This window comes from Carcharhinus amblyrhynchos, chromosome 14 (assembly GCF_965287045.1).
Source record: "Carcharhinus amblyrhynchos chromosome 14, sCarAmb.v2.hapA, whole genome shotgun sequence".
NCBI lineage: Eukaryota > Metazoa > Chordata > Chondrichthyes > Carcharhiniformes > Carcharhinidae > Carcharhinus > Carcharhinus amblyrhynchos.
Window position 1 is genome coordinate 25,520,676 of NC_137337.1, and position 11,886 is coordinate 25,532,561.

Here is an 11,886-nt window from a genome sequence, read left to right on the forward strand (position 1 = left end):
TTCTCAGGGGCATTTAGGAAGGCCAATAAATGCTGGCCTTACGAGTAATGCTCACCTCCCCAGAATGAGTAAAAGGCCATGAAATATTAAAGTTTTAAAAGTTTTGTTTTAAAGTTTATTTATTAGTGGTGCAAGTACTGCAATGAAGTTACTGTGAAAATTCCCTAGTCGCACAGTCAGGCACTTATTCGGGTACACTGAGGGAGAATTTAGCATGGCCAATATACCTAACCAGCACATCTTTCGGAGTGTGGGAGGAAACTGGAGCAGCCGGAGGAGAATGTGCAGATTCTGCACAGTGACCCAAGCCGGGAATTGAATCCAGGTCACTGGCACTGTGAGGCAGCAGTGCTAACCATGACAAGTTATTGCAAATAAAAGCATACAAACCTCTGTTGTTTTCAGCCTAGAAGGAGGTATAATTTTTAAAAGCTGTACTAGCTTCATAATTACTGCTAACAACTCGTACTGTTCGTTAAAAGCTAATTTTATATTTGTTGAAAGTCAGATTTCTCTACTGTTGAATTAATCCTTTTTTGTAAAACTTTTTTTTAAAGTTCCTTTCCCTTTGCTTCTAATCATAATCATTTATGTTGCTATCTGAAAATTTTAATTAAAAAGATTGTTATGGTTCAAGTCAGAAACTCCGAAGTATTTTCTGGAGGCTGCCTGGATCTTTAGTTTTGCACCTTGTATTTGGCTAGGATAAGCATGGTATGTTTCACCTCAGGTATGATTCAAATGACCCACTAAGGAGTTTTTATCAAACTAAGTTTATTTAAGAATATAGTTAACATGTATGGAAAGAAAATGAGCAATAACTTTTATCAATTACAAACAAAAACAAAACAACTACAATAATATATAGCACTTAATAAATATATCCAAGATGTACCAATCAGAGAAAGAACTTCATTTAGACAAAACCTTTCCACGGGTTTAACACAGCAAAGATTAATGCCCATGTGATATCGGAATTGAGTCCTTTGGTTGAATGCTGCAGTTCTGTTGAAATACTCAGAAGAGTTTTAAGTTAGAACAGCTTCCCAGAGCTCCAGGGAGAGACTCTGCTGAAGCCACCAACAGCAGACCCTCCACTCCAGAAAGACTTTCAGCTAACTAGCAGAATTTCCCAAAACCAGCGAGATAGCAAGTAGGAGAGAGAGAGAGAGAGAAAGAGAAACTTATCTCCAGCTTGATGTCCACTCCCTTCTGAAACTAAAAGCCGCAGTTCAGAACTGAAAATGAAAAGCTCCTGTCCTTGAACTGCAAACATTCTTCATCTTGATAATGAAGGGCCATAAAACTTATTCCCAAAGTAAGAATAAACAACTCCCATTTATACCACTGAAGGAGCAATAAAAGGGCCCCTAGTAGAGGACTAAGTGCCACAATGAGAACTGGGAGCTACAGAGAACATGATTTTAAAAAACCTCCTGAAGGCACACTAACGTCACAAGATGAAGGCATTAAGGAATTATTATTATCAAAATACTGAGACTGATTTTTTTAAAAATTGTGTAAAGTTTCCAAGCTCAGATGTGAAGGGAAAGTTTACAAGGTATATAATCCTTAAGGAAACTATGTGCGGTTCTTATCTGAGGAAGGAGTCCTTGCTTTAGAGGGAGTGCAGCAAAGGTTTACCAGGCTGATTGCTGGGTCTGTCATACAAGGAGAGATTAAGTCAGTTAGGATTATATTCATTGGAGTTTAGAAGCGTGAGAGGGGATCTCTTAGAAAATTGTAAAATTTTAACAGGATCAGGCAGGGTAGATTCAGTAAGAATGTTTCTGATGGTGAGGGAGTGCAGAACTAGAGGTCATGGTTTGAGGATAAGGGGTAAATCTCTTAGGACTGAGGTGAGGAGAAATTTCTTCACCCAGACCATGGTAAATGTTTGAATTCACTACCACAGAAAGTAGTTGAGGCCAAAAATGTTGTGTGACTTCAAGAAGCAATTAGTTAAAGCTCATAGGGCTAAAAGGATCAAGGTATATGTGGGAAGGTAGGATCAGGATATTGAATTTGATGATCAACCATGATCAAGCTTAAAGGTGGAGCAGGCTTGAAGGGCCAAATGGCCCACTCCTGCCTTTATTTTCCATGTTTCTTTGAAAGCACATGACAGCAAAAACCTTATGGGGATTAATGGTTCAAGTTTATTGTGCTAAAAGCCAGCTTTCAGTTCTCACCATCACAATAATCCCAGTTTGAAACTCATACCTAACTCAGAATGCACCCCATTGCAGGATGATGTGTTCCACTGCAAATGCTTCTCAATGAAATTGGTCACATGGAAGTAAAAGTGTCTGTGCAATTGTCCTCTGTGTTAATTTTAACACAAAAAGCAGGTCTTTGTTGAAAACATTGAGAGAAATCTACAATGGACTGTTGGAATACTATGTCTAATTCTGGTCGCCACATGACCAGAAGATTGAGGGGCGACGTGATAGAAGTTTATAAAATTATGAGGGGCATAAATAAGGTGAACAGTTGGAAGCTTTTTCCCAGGGCAGAAATGACAATTACAAGGCAACATAAGTTCAAGGGAAGGCGGGAAAGGTTCAGTAGAGATGTGCGGGGTAGGTTTTTTGCACAGAGGGTGGTGAGGATCTGGAAGGCACTGACAAGTGAGGTGGTTGAGGCAGACATGTTAACGACATTTAAGACGCATGAACAGGCAAGGCATAAAGGGATACAGGCATTTGGTCTAGATAGGACAATAGGATTGGCGCAGGCTTGGTGGGCCAATGGGCCTGTTCCTGTGCTATACTGTTCTTTGTTCTTCATTCATTCATTATTATCATTACCCTGGTTTAGCTGTTGCTCTTCAATGTATCGGGGGATTAGCGGGGTTAATACGTAGGGTTACGGGAATAGGGCCTGGGTGGGATTGCGGTCAGTGAAGAATCGATGGGCTGAATGGCCTCCTTCTGCACTTTAAGGATTCTCTATGATTCTATGGCTAATTTTTTTTAAGATCATTCTGAATGATATAAATTCTTTGCTGCCAGCAAACAACAGCCATCTTTATATTATAAAACACTGCTGAGATTGGGATGTTAACCCTGCTAGTATTATCATGTGATTATGCATATCAGTTTCCCAACTGACTGGTTTAAATTTAGATTGTGGAAGTCTCACTGATCTGTGGCGGGCACTTCCTCGATGATGCTTCCAGCTGTTAGTTTATGTTCAGCAGGCAGGGGAACAAGCCCAAAATGGGGAGTGGGCAGAATTGAAGCTGGTCAAAGAAGCACCATATTTAACAAGCAGTCAATGGCAATCATAGAGAGAGTAGTGGGAGGAGTGCTGAGCTGGGGAAATTGTGTAGGAGTAGCTGGAGTGAGAACGAAGGTGGCTGTATGGTCCCGTGGTGTCTGAAGGGTTGGTGCGTAAACATGGGGCAGAACTGTGGCACAGTGGTTAACACTGCTGCCTCATGGCGCCAGAGACCCGGGCTCAAATTTGGTCACTGCTTGTGTGGAATGTGCACATTCTCCTTGTGTCTGTGTGGGTTTCCTCCGGGTGCTCTGGTTTTCTTCCACAGAGCAAAGATGTGCGGGCTAAGTTGATTGGCCATGCTAAATTGACCTTCATGTCAGGAGATTAGTGAGGTAAATACGTGGGGATACGGGGATAGGGCCTGGTTGGGATTGCAGTCAGTGCAGATTCGATGAACCAAATGGCCTCCTTCTGCAGAGTAGGGATTCTATGATTTCAGTGACCTGGTGTAGTCTGGCAAGATGGGTGGCAATCACACTGGCAAAACTGATGTGACGCCCGCTGTCTGCTCAGATGTCCGATCCTCCTCAAAAATAGCTCCAGAACATGAGCGTGCTGACATCAGTGGTCATGGCGTGGGCTTTAGAAAGGGTGGCACCAGATTCTGAGCAAGTCACTGACCCACAATGCGGAGGTAGCGACCCCTGTCGCCTCTCCCTGAGCGGATTGAGGGAGGGCCCATTGGTGCTGAGCTCCAAGTCAGATGGCAAGACCTGAGGTCCGGAGGGGGAGGCTTGGGGGATGGTCAATTGATCAGATTTGCTGTTAGATCTCGAGGGTGGGACTTGCTGTGCCTGAGGGTTAAAAGGCCCTCACTCACCTTGATAAGGTTGCCCCAGTGTGTTGTCACTGGGGAACAGCCTGTGTTAACGTTGATGAGGTTCTGAGTGACTTTTCAGCTGGTGTGGGGTGGGGGGGGGGGGGGGGGGGGGGAGCGGTGGGGGTGGGGGGGCGGTCAATTAAAATTCATTTTTACTGTTTCTATTTTGACTATTTTTATCTTAAGTGGACTGAAAAAGGCAGGAAAAGGAACATATTTGGACCTTCTTTTTAGTTGTCCTCTTTAGTCTTTGAATGCCACTTACTGGCACAATTGTTAGATGAGTAAAGGAGTCATCTATACCAATCAGTTACTATCCGGTGAGAAACATAAAAAGCGGCGAGTAAAGCAGCTTTCTGAGGAAGCCAATTAAAGAACTCATAAAGGCTCATTTCTAAAGCAGAGGGACCAGGCACCGTTGGGGAGTTATTATAAATTTACATGAAACATATGAACAAAGATGGTGAAGGAAGGAAATAGTTGATGCTAAAAATATGAAGATTTAGCAAGGGCTATACAGAAACTAAATTTCAGGCATGAAATAAAATTGCATTTGTTGGCATCACAATCAAACACAGAGCCCAGGCACATTTAATTGAAGGAAAGTTTGTTGCAATTAATAAATGCAAAACATGAGAGTTATTTTATTATATTTGAAATGCTAAATACTTGCATTATTAATTTCTAGATGGATTACATGGTAAAATGTTAATCTTTTTGTTCTACAGCATTCCTTTGTAATAGTTTTTAATTGTTTCGATCACATCTTATTTCTAGCTGTCTTACTGCAGATTGTAAGATCAAGGTATCTTGTTCATTTCATCAGAAAAGCGTAAAGACCAATCACGTCCGTGGGTGAATTTCAATGAGGTTTCTCTGTTCACTTGGCAACTTTGATGGAAGACCTGCAGAAACGCTGGAAAATGGCAAGCGTTTTTCAGGATTTTCCACTATCCTTCTGCCTAAAATTCTCATAAATGAATAGGAAATATCCCATGGAATTTCATCTCTTTAGCATTCTTCTCCAAGCTTCTTACACAATACAATTTTTAATACAGTGTAATGCTTTTATTGATATGGAGATTTTTGACAATGTCACAAATATGTTTTAAAATAAAACATCCATTTTTTTTGTTCTAGAATGCTTACTTATACATAAAAGGCACAGACACACATTAGACCCAACAGGTCCATACCAATGTTAATACTCACCATTAATAACCTGTGTGTTTTTCTTAAGGAGTTCATTCATTTGCTTTGCTACTCCAAGGCTTAGAATTTGTCGTGGTAATGACAGCAAAACTATCAATATTCGCTAGTGTCAATCCTCAAACTGACAGCAACTTCAGGATCCCATACATGTGCGGGATGATGCAGAAGCTACTTTAGTTTCTAACTTCATGTCAAATGGATGTCCCAATCATTGATTTTATTATCTCTAAAATTTAAAAATTAAAAGTAGAGATTTATACTTTATGATTTGCTGCCTGTGAGAATTCTTTAATATGATTAGTGACATCACTGTCACTGAATGCCTGGTAGCCTTTTGACTTGATATGAAAAACACTCAGAGCAGAGAAACAAGCTGACATCGGCCAATGCGAAATCCACAAAATCTTTCTTCAAAGTCAACAATGAGTGGCATTGCCTTTCCACTCACTCAATTTACTCAGATCCCTCTGATATCTACCACAATTAGACTTTTGCTTTTCTTGGATTATGGATTAGGGCGGCACAGTGGACTGGTATTGGCATGGTGGCACAGTGATTAGCACTACTGCCTCATGGCGCCAATGACCTGGGTCTGATTCCTGGCTTGGGTCACTGTCTGTGTGGAACTTTCACATTCTCCCCATGTTTGCGTGGGTTTCCTCCAAGTGCTCCAGTTTCCTCCCACAGTCTAAAGATGTACGGGTTAGATTGATGACCATGCTAAATCGACCCTAGTGTCAGGGGGATTAGCAGGATAAATATGTGGGGTTATGGGGATATAATGGGATTGTTGTCGGTGCAGGCTCGATGGGCCAAATGGCCTCCTTCTGTACTGTAGCGATTCAATGATTCTATGATATGATATGGCCTCCTATTTTTCTTATCAAAATCTGCTATATCAGACTAATCTGTCTTTAAGTTCATTTGTAAATTACACATCCATTCCACATGTTTGTAATTTGTCTTCCTCTGTATTGTTACAGTCCTCATCTAAATGAACCACAGCATGATTTGTTGTCATCTGCAAAGTTTCAATTCATGCTTACTTCTGCATCCCAGTGACCACCTTTAATCCTCTGCTTTTGGTTTTGTAGCCGCTTTTCTATCCATCCTGCTACTTGTGCTCTCAATCCATATGTCCTGACCTGAGTCATGGGTCTACAATGCTGATATAGCTGAATATATTGAAGGCTGAGGCAGATTTCTGGTCTCTCAGGGGATTCTGGAGAGTGGGCAGGAAGATAGAGTTGAAGTTGAAGATCAGTTACGCTCATATTGAATGGCAGTGCAGGCTCGATGGCCAAATGGTCCCCCCTTGTTCTCATTTGTGATTAGTTTGGCTTGGAATTTGATGTAACAGGCAAACCGCTCTTGTTCATCTTCATTACAACTGTGAAACTGACAGGAACTTCTGGCATCTGCACATGTGCAGTTAAATGCAGAAAGTACAAAGGATAAGGCTGAAGCATTTGCAACAATCTTCAGCCAGAAGTACCGAATGGGTGATTCAACTTCACTTCCCCTGGAGGTCCCCGATATCACAGACGTCAGTCTTTGGCCAATCTGATTCACTCCATGTGATATCAAGATATGGCTGAAGGCATTGGATACTGCACAGGCAGTATCTGATAATATTCTGGCAATAGTAGAGAAGACTTGTGCTCCAGAACTTGCCCTCCCCCCTAGCCAAGCTGTTTCAGTACAGCTACAACACTGGCATCTACCTGGCAATGTAGAAAATTGTTAGACAGAGGCCAGTATGTCCCATTCAAAAAAAGCAAGACAAATCTAATCTAAACCAATTACCGCGCTATCCATTTACTCTTGATCACCAATAAAGTGATTAAAGGGTCCACACAATACACTGTTGAGGTCCTTGGAGATGGACATCTTTAGAAATAAGATGAATTGATTTGAACTTTCATTATTTTTGCGCGAATCTAATTGTAAATCTCAAGATGAAGTTAAACCTTGTTGAATGAGGTGGCACCGTTCTTTTTAATAGCATACTTACTGATGGACAGCTCCTTTGGCCCAGCAAAATGAATCTTGTATTTGCCGAATGTCAGATTCCTCTGATTCTGATGAAAACTTCATAGATTTTTAATTTGATAAAAGTTTTTAAAAAAGTTTGCTTATGATATTTCAGTTTATTCCATAATCCCATACGCAAATCTTAATTTTGCTCCCTATAAAATCATTAAAAAGTGATGGTCATTAATACATGTTACTTCCTGGTTTGCTTTCTGTGAAAATCCTTTGATCTGATTGGTTTCTTAGCCTGCTTGATGATCTCACTGTTGCTGGACCCCGAAAATTCCCTAAAGTTGGCATCAGACTTAGGTCATCACCAAGGAAAGTGCAATCCATGTCACAGGGATCACTAACTTTTGTGAATAGCTTTCTCAAACATCAGTGGCGAGCACTGTCACCTTGCTTCTGACTAGAAATTAAGGCAATTAGGTTTCTTCCCACCAGTTTAAGGGAATTATTCTTTTAAATACAGAAATCAGATTTGCAGTCTCAGTCCTTTTGTGCTATTTCCTTTTCTAATGATTTTTTAACCGTGCCTCTGTTATCACTGCCTGCTTCGTTGTAATATGTGCAGATGCTATTAACATAGACATGAATTTTTACCCTTCTTAAGTTTGATTAGTTTATCAATTCCATCACCACCCCCTCCATTTTTCTATCTTAAATCTCTTTATATTAGGTACATTGGACATGCTAAATTGTCCCTTAGTGTCTCAGGATACGTAGGTTAGAAGGATTAGCGAGGTAAGTATGTGGGGTTATGGGAATAAGGTCTTGATGGGATTTTTGTCAGTGCAGACTTGGTGGGCTAAACTTCTGCACTGTAGGGTTTCTATGATTCTTCTATCATGGGCTGAATTTTACATTCCATGAATGGGAGTGTTTCCTGTTCCGCGGTACGTATAATGCGTTGTGATGATATCATCATGCCTGCTTTGCCTAATGCCATAGACAGATGATTCAAAAGGTTGGGAACCTGCCCAAGTTATTCAAACCTCAAATTAAATGCCCATGGAGACAATTAACACTCACTCAGACTGCAGTAATATGGACTGAAGGCAATAAAACGCCTTCAAGTTCAGATTCATGTCAGATGTGAGAGTTTTTTTTGAGGGCAAACTTGTTAGGATGGGTAAGCTGCAGCATCTCAGCCTTGTAGCTCAGAAATCCCTGGCTGTACAGTGCACTCTTTACACTGGGCATTGCAGATTATCTCTCTTCAGAAGAAAGCTCCTCTCATTGAGAGAGGTCTCCTCATTTAACATCCTCTCCGTCAACCAGAGGTCAGTGGTGTCAACTGTTGTGCACAGATGGGGATTATGTTCTCAGTAGAAGACATAATCTCTGGTGAGGAAGGAGAGGAGGATTAAGAGGAAGAGGAGAAGGGTAAAAGGAGTAAGGGATCAGAAGGCTGCGGATCTTCAGGATGGAAACAGAGGAGTGCCAGGTCCAGGAGGTCAGGAGGAGCCTCGAGAGCCTCAGAAGGCCTGTAGGAGTGGAAAAAGAGAATGCTGCACTGAGATTGTACAAACAGCGATTCGTCTGCCTGCAAATGACTCTCGCAGCATCCGATGCCCTGAGAGGATTAACCCAGCCTGTTACACGCCATTGCATCAAGGTGTTTATAGATGCAATGTTCTGCAGGGCAGGCAATCATGTAACCTTCAGAAATGATGTCCAAAGCCAGATGGAGAGGGCTCAAAGATTTGCTGCCATCGCTGGTTGCCCCAGGGTACGAGGAGTCATTGGTTGCACCCACTTAGCCATCAAGGCTCCTACAACACTGCCCTGTGTGTTCACAAACAGAAACGGATTCCACTCAACCAATGTGTGGATGGTCTGCGACTACCAAATGTGGGACATGCGATGGAACATGCAGGTGTCTATCAGATATCCAGGTAGCTGTGACACATATATCCTCAGGAATTCCCAAATTCTGGCTCTTTTCACCTGTCCTGATGCTTGGGAGGGTTGGCTTTTAGTCAATAATTCTCTGAAGAGATGGCTCATGATGCCTGTAAGGATCCCAAGATCTGAAGGAGAGAGGAGGTTTAATGAGAGTCACACCAGTATTAGGACCATAGTGGAGCAGCCAATCAGCCTTCAAAAATGCCTTTCCATTGCCTGGATTGATCATTACAATACCTCCTGGGTCATCCTGATCGTCATGGTTTGCTATGTGCTCCACAACATTGCTACTCAAAGAGGAGATATTTTGAGATGCTAGAAGGGGACCAGTAGCCTGAGGGCAATGGCAAGGATGAAACAAGGGAGGGCAGCAAAGTCACAGGGAATGCTCCTGGGAATGACCGGGTAGATAGCCGTGACACTAGGCATAGATTAATAGAGCAAAGCCCCATAATACACAGACACAGCAGATTTCAGGAAAAACCTCCTCCTACATTGCAATTGCAATGAGAAATTTCTGAAAGTTCAAATTTCTCCACTCTCCCACAAGAATACATATGTGCTCCAGCCCTCCCTGAAATTTGGATATTCCACCTTCACCTACAGACACCAGACACATATTCCACAGCAATGAAAAATAGCAGCATGAGGGAGATTAACTGTTGAGCTTAATCACATACATTAACATTCAAGCTACACTTGAGAAATGTTACCTATGTGTCCCTATTCATGATTACAATGAATGTGGACAAAAACATTTACGATTGCTCCAGTGCAGTGCCTTTCCCTTTCTTGTGGTTGCTCTGGACAAAGGCATCTGATCTGCCTGCTCCCTTGCTCCAAGTACACACATTAGTTCGACCAGATAAGAGGAGGTCTGAACTTGGTGGACTCACTTGGATAGCCGGGTTATCCCTTTGGAAAGGTAAGGTACTATTTTGGATATGGTCACTAGAACTTTTTGGAGAGGCATGACAGGCCTTTGGAGAAATAAGGAACCCTTTGGATGAGATAAGGCACCTTTTGGATTGTTAAAAGTAAATATTCATTGGAACTGCTAAGTTGTCAAAGGACTGTGCAGCTGTCAAAGAACAGTCCAGCTGTCAAAAGACTGTCAAACATGTCAAGAAACTGTCAAACCTGTCAATAATTGCCAGTGGATATTAGATGAGATGACAGAGATGGGGGTAAGTGCAAAAGCAGGTGGTTGGGGGAATGTGTTGTTATGAGTTAGCTGTAAGTTTTCATAGGATATTTAAGGGGCCATGGGATTGTGGGGGGTGGTACACTCATAATGAGGAGCCATGGAGAATGGGTAGAGAGGCACGGATTGGCATGGAGGCACGAGGGGCCATGGGGTGGTTAGACATCAAAAAGGTTAGGTTGGCACGGATGGAGCATGAGGAGGAGGTGGGAAAGTGAGGGAGTGAGGGGTGAGGACTTGAGGGCTGCTTTTTCAAAGAAAACTGATTCAGCTCAGTGTTGTAGCATAGAGACAGGACTTGGCCTGGCCCACCCCTGCATCCGATAGTCACTGCACTTATCCTGGGGTGGCAGATCTGACTTTGAATCAGGTCTACAACACCCTTCAGCCTAGAACAAAATTCTAACTTGTGGGTTTCAATTTTTATAGGCTGGATTTGCAGAGCCAGGGTCCTTCTGCCCCTGTGCACCAGGCTGGGGGGCCAAAACCTGGGTCTGAGTGTTTGACCTTGAAGCTTTCTGTCACATGAAGCTACCTTCACATTACTGGCTACTGGGGGAAGAGGAATTTTTTTTTTATTAAACTCTAGGATATTTATTTCCGCTTACACTTTATGTTATTCAGACCTGCCTGATTGCTTTCTGTTGATACTTCCATGGCCTCAAAAACAGAGGAACAATCATGCTCAATGGAACATTTAATTACCTCGGTTAAGTAGTTTAGCATTAAGTTCCATTTCTAATCAAATATTTATTCAGCATCTTTTAACGAGTTGATCAAAATAGCATTAGTTGCTCTCAGTGTCAGCCTGATCCACATTATCTATTACTCTATGGGGAAAATGTCGTCTTATCTTGATTGAGGTTTTGTTAATGTTGAAGGCAGTGAACCCAAAATTACACATGATATTCTAATTGTGGCCTTACCAATGATCTGTGCAAGGTTAGAATAAATTAGATCCACTTATAATCAAGTGTCCTTGAGATATATTCCAGCACTGGATTAGCCTCACTCACAGTTTGGTGATTAATGTCTGCCTACTCCTATTTTAAAGGGTAATTTCACCATCAATATTTTCTTTTCCAAATCAAAGTTCCAAAGATTTATGATTATCAACTCTTTTTCTGACCTCTGTTTCTATTATGTGAAACTTTTAAATAATGCCTGGGGAGGCTGATGGATGATAACTTTAGTTTAGGCACCAATGTTTTGGGGATTCGCAGAGAAAAGGAAAGGAGACCATTATCTTTTTAACTTCCTTGCAATGGCAGTGAAATCTTCTTCAAGGAATACAGTCAAATCTTTTTTCCTTCATAAGTTTGAGCTATTAATGTTTAAAGTTCATTTATTAGTATCACGAGAAGGCTTACCTTAATGATTAATAGCCCTTGTGGGATGGTGTGTTATATATTTAAGTGGCTGC